The following is a 6,000-nucleotide window of genomic DNA, read 5'->3' on the forward strand; positions in this document are numbered from 1 at the left end:
TTACAGGATTCTGTACTTGTCAATATATTTACCATTACCAGAAAGCTTTATCTTTTCAAATACTTTCCTGTTGCTCTGCAAGTTATTTCAGGAGGAAAATACATATTTTTGTTTTTGTTCAATTTGGCAGTACTCAAAGTGAAAGTACTTCAGTAACCTCAGAGTATTTTCTTGTCATCTTTATAAAAAATATTTATGATGGCCAGATGTGGTGGCTCATGCCTATAATCCCAGCACTTTGGGAGACCGAGGAGGGGAGATCACTTGAGGATAGGAGTTCGAGACCAGCCTGGCCAACACAGTGAAACCCTATCTCTACTAAAAAATACAAAAATTAGCCAGGCATAGTGGCAGGTACCTGTAATCCCAGCTACTCAGGAGGCTGAGGCAGAAGAATCGCTTGAACCCAAAAGGCAAAGGTTTTAGTGAGCTGAGAGCGTGCCACTGCACTCCGGCCTGGGCAACAGAGTGATACTCTGTCGCAAAAAAAAAAAAAAAAAGTTATGATCTTTTCCTTTAAGCTGAATCATTTCAAGGTGCTTTCAGAGTCTTGCTGGATTTTTCCCAGGACTTCAGGTCACATAAACCTAGTCTCTGAACTAAACAAAGACAAATCTCAACCTTCATGTCTTAAAAAGAGCTAACAAGGCTGGGTGCAGTGGCTCATGCCTGTAACCCCAGCATGCTGGGAGCCCAAGGCAAGAAGATCGCTTGAGTTGAGGAGTTTGAAAACAGCCTGGACAACAAAGCAAGACTCTGTCTCTAAAAACAAAATTAAAAATTAGCTGGGCATGGTGGCCATACCTATGGTCCCAGCTACTTGGGAGGCTGAGATGGGAGGATCACTTGAGCCTAGGAGGTTGAGACTGCAGTGAGTGCTGTGATTGTGCCACTGCACTCCAGCCTGGGCAACAGATCAAGACTCTGTCCAGACTGGCAGGGCACAGTGGCTCACGCCTGTAATCCCAGCACTTTGGGAGGCCGAGGCAGGCAGATCACTTGAGATCAGGAATTTGAGACAAGCCTCACCAACATGGTGAACCCCACCTCTACTAAAAATACAAAAATTAGCTGGGCATGATGGCGGACGCCTGTGATCCCAGCTACTCTGCAGGCTGAGACAGCAGAATTGCTTGAACCCAGGAGGCAGAGGTTGCAGTGAGCCGAGATCTCGCCATTGCACTCCAGCCTGAGCAACAAGAGTGAAATTTGGTCTCAAAAAAGAAACTTCCTTCTTTACCTCAGATCACCTGCTTGCCATAGTTTACTGCCTTCCCTTTATCTGGGCTCTGATCTCTCCCACATCAGAAGAAAGACGTTAGGTACGTTAGGTACTGTCCTCACTGCCATTAAAAGATGTGAGCTCTTTATTCTCTGACCTCATTGTACTTTGCACTTCTCTCTGGTTGTCAATGTGCATCTGTCCATCCCCCTCACTGGCTTTGCTGGAAAGTTTAAATTTAATAATAAAACTACTTTTTTTTTTGAGACGGAGTCTCACTCTGTTGCCAGGCTGGAGTGCAGTGGCATGAAATCAGCTCACTGTAACTCCACCTCCCGGGTTCAAGCAATTCATCCTCCCAAGTAGCTGAGACTACAGGTGCACGCCACCATCCCTGGCTGATTTTTTTTTTTTTTAATTTTAGTAGAGACAGGGTTTCACCATGTTGGCTAGGATGGTCTCCAACTCCTGACCTTGTGATCTGCCCACTTTGGCCTCCCACAGTGCTAGGATTACAGGCGTGAGCCACCGCGCCCGCCCAAACAACGTTTTGCAGTGTGTCTGTGTTGATCTGCTGCAATGATGTCTGTCTCTTAGACGTGTGATTTCTGGATGAAATTCCATCACTATCTTCTTTCCTAAAAACCTGCATCCCACTTTGTATGTCTCCTTAAAACAATTTCCCTATAAACTTCAAGGAAATGATGATTAATTTCTACTGTGGAAAGATTTGCCTCGTTTAAAGTCTAATGAGGGCACATGCTGGGTAAGAGTTTGCTCTTAAGAAGAGGAAACTTGACAGGCATGGTAGCTCATGCCTGTAATCCCAGCACTCTGGGAAGCAGAGGCGGGTGCATTATTTGAGGTCAGAGGTTCGAGGCCAGCCTGATCAACAATGGTGAAACCCTGTGTCTACTAAAAATACAAAAAAAAAAAAAAATTCATCGGGCATGGTGTTGCATGCCTGTAGTCCCATCCTACTTGAGAGGCTGAGGCAAGAGAATCACTTGAACCCGAGAAACAGAGATTGCAGTGAGCCAAGGTCGTGCCATTGCACTCCAGCCTGGATGACAGAGCGAAACTCCATCCCAAATAAATAAATAAGTAAATAAATAAATAAATAAAATGTATCATTAAAAAAAAGAGGAAACTCTTCAATATAATCCATAGGGTCAGAAAAATGAAAAAGAAAAATAAGAAGAGGAAATCCCTTGAAATAGAAGCATACACTTTTGGATGTTCATGAAATATGCGGAGGATAAAGGAGGCCAAGTGTGATTCCAGGGCAGATGAATACTGAACCTTAGATGTATTCTCTTCTTTCTAACAGTAATTAAAAGGTTTTGTTTTTTATTTCTTGTGGTCTAAATGAAAATCAAAATGAAGCAAAGCTGTGACGGTGCTTTGTAAACTTGAACGTGCTCTGGAAACGTATCTTCAAGGGTTGGCAACCATGAGACATAAATATTAATAGCTGGCACTTGTATCGTATTCTTCGATAGGGCAGATTTTATCCGCCCCATTTGAGAGAAAACTGCGGTCACTGAGGTCACCCAGCTTGTCAAAGGTAGAGTTCTGTTTCAGACCCAGGCCTCTCATTCCAAAGGCTTGGCTGCTCCGCCACCCATCCTCTTTCCACAGGAGAATCTGGTTCTCCACAGAAACCAGGAAGGCCTGCAGAGCCGGAGGGCATGTTCTGGTTGCCATCTTTCATTGCAGCCTGAGCTAGATCCTTTTGGAAAGATTCTTGGCTCCCTGGCCTCTGTCTTCCAAGCTCGTACACACACACACACACACACACACACACACACACACACACTCTCACTCCCTGGCCTCTGTCTTCCAAGCTCTTACACACACACACACACACACACTCCCTGGCCTCTGTCTTCCAAGCTCTTACACACACACACACACACACACACACACGCACGCGTGCACAGCCTTAGACAACAGAGACGGGTGTGGAGTCTCTGTCTGCTCCACCTTCACATTTCCACAGAGCCCGCCAGGATTCTGTGATGTGGGAGTGAGAACCGGGATCTCCCCTCCCCCCAGGCAGGAATGGGCAGCGTCACATAGTCACCTCAGCAATTCTCGTGATACAGGTGACGAATGAGGCCTCCAGGGCCTGTTGGCCACCGCTTCTCCCCCTCTCTGGAAGAGCTCCTCAACTCCAGTGTTCTGCCGGCCGGCCAGTTTAGTACATACTTGTCAGAGGAAACAGTGACTAACATTTATTTATTGAGCACTGGCTATGTTCAACACACAATGGTAATTATTGCTTTGATTTATATCAATTATCATTGATAATAATTAATTGGTTGTTATTATTATTGTTTTAATAAATTTATTAATTTATTGTATTATTGTTACAATTTCCGGGGCACTCGCCAGGTGCATGAATTGACTCAATGAGTAGCACAGTGTCTCTGGGTGTTGAGGTTATTTTACAGATGGGAAAGGACCGATTGCTTGGGAATCTTGCTCCAGTTTTTACAAAGGGTGAGTGGCAAACCCAGGTCTCATTCCAGAACTACTGAGCTGTAGGCAAGGATCGTAGTGTTGTGAAGGATGGAGACCTATCGTGAAAGACGCAGACCTGTGCACAGCTAGCTGTAACAGCAAGCGTTATGGGGTGAACTGTGTCCCGCAAAAAGATAGGTTGAAGTCCTAACCCCCGGCACCTCCTAATGTGACCATATTTAGAAATAGGGTCATTGCAAATGTAATTCGTTTGAGGTCACATTGGAGCGGGGTGGGCTCTTAATCCAAGAGCACTGGTGCTTCCATAAGGAGGAGACGCAGAGGGAAGATGAAGCTGTGATCACAGAGGCAGGGATGACAGTGATGCTGCCACAAGCCAAGGAATGCCTGGGGCCACCAGAGCGGGAGGAGCCGAGAAAAGATCCTCCCCTGTGGATTTCAGAGAAAGACTTTCAGCCTCCAGAGCTGAGACAACACATTTCTGTTAGTTTCAGCCACCAAGTTTGAGGTTCCTTGTTCCAGCAGCCCTAGGAAACTGCCCCAGCTGGCAAGGGAGCAGAACTTGGGGTCAGGGGAGTGGTTAAAACAGAATGGGAAGGTCTGGAAAAGGAAAAAAGAAAAGTCTGCTGCCTTTGCACCGGGTCTTAAAGGAGAAGTAGGGTTGAGGAAGTAAAGGGGTGGGCTGCAGGAAAGTACAAGTCCAGGAACAGCGACAGGAGTGACTGTGACCAGCCTGGGAGAGGGGAGAAGGCCATGTGACCCAGTGTAGGAGAGAAGAGGGTGGCGGATACACTGGTGGTGTGGAGCAGATCCCAGAGGCCTGTGGATTCTCCACAGAGGACTCTGGGGTGCAGCCATCAGCTGTCTGCTCCCCAAGCATTGCCTGTGCCCCTGCTCATTGAGTCAGGACCCTTGGGACGTGAGCTGTCGCTTGTCTCCCCTGGGCTCAAGACCCATCTTTTCTGAGGCAGGCAGCCCCTTGCTGTGTTAGCCACAATGTACCCATTCCTGCCTTTTTTTTTTTCCTTTTTTTTTTTGAGACCGAGTCTCACTCTGTTGCCAAGCTGGAGTGCAATGGCACGATCTTGGCTCACCACAACCTCCACCTCCCAAGTTTAAGCAATTTTCTTGCTTCAGCCTCCTGAATAGCTGGGATTACAGGCATGAGCCACCACGCCCAACTAATTTTATATTTTTAGTAGAGACGGGGTTTCTCCATGTTGGTCAGGCTGGTCTCAAACTCCTGACCTCAGATGATCCACCTGCCTCGGCCTCCCAAAGTGCTGGGATTACAGGTGTGAGCCACTGCACCCAGCCTGACTCAATTTTTATAAGGCATCACCTACCTTAGAAAAGGCAGGTGTAGCAGCCTGGTGCTATGGGGGAAGGAACCCTCCTCTCCTTTTGTACCTCTCACAGGGTCTGGAGTCCTTTCCTTGACTTGGAGGGGCTGGGCCCTAGGATCTTCCCTGTGTCTGGTCAGCTCCTCCCTCCCCTGCACCCTCCTGCCCTGTGGGACCCCCTCAGTGTCCCCCCCTCCATCCCCCTGCTGCTGAGCCTCCCAGACCCCAGCCTGCCCTGGCCATGCCCTCTACACACTGTGCTCGGCCTTCCCAGCTTCATGGATGGGCGTGGTTCCAGGTCCCAGCTTCTCCCTGACTGCCCAGCACACCCAGCCTTCCTTGGCTCCAACAGGCCTTGTCCTGAGCTCTGTCGCTGAAGGTCTGGGAGTAGCCCATGCCGTAATCCAAACCACAGCTCTAGTTACTTAGTCAATGTTGAACTAAAAAATAAGCCATGTGGAAGCGTTGCCTGGCACGAATGAGGTGCTTCATGACAATCCGTTGGTCGAATGAATGGGTAAAGGGGCAAACATGAAGTTTGTTGTAATTGTCCAGGGCGGAGGAACTGGGCTTCTCAAAATAGCCTTATCTCATTTCAGACCATCCAGCAGCAGAACGAGGCTGAGGGGTCTGGGAGGTGGGGCTCTGTGATGCAGGAGAGGAGTGAGGGCTTTGCCAGTCAGCCATCGAGGGGCAGCCCTGGCTCCGCCGCCTCTGGCCAAGCGCCTTGGGTAAGCCACTTCACTTCTGAGCCCCGGCCTCCTCCTTCGTGGGGAGGAGATATTAGCATCCACATCTCAGAGCAACCTGAGCTAGTAAATGTGGAACAGGTGACTTTTACCGTTTGTGGTGATCTGCATCCAAGAGATGAGTCAATAGGTGGTAAGTTCTCACACCCTCGATTCTAATTCCCTGGAAAAGGAATCAGAAAAGCAAGTGCCACCCAGG

Source organism: Sapajus apella, unplaced genomic scaffold (assembly GCF_009761245.1).
Source record: "Sapajus apella isolate SASKATOON/1434 unplaced genomic scaffold, GSC_monkey_1.0 scaffold82, whole genome shotgun sequence".
Lineage (NCBI taxonomy): Eukaryota > Metazoa > Chordata > Mammalia > Primates > Cebidae > Sapajus > Sapajus apella.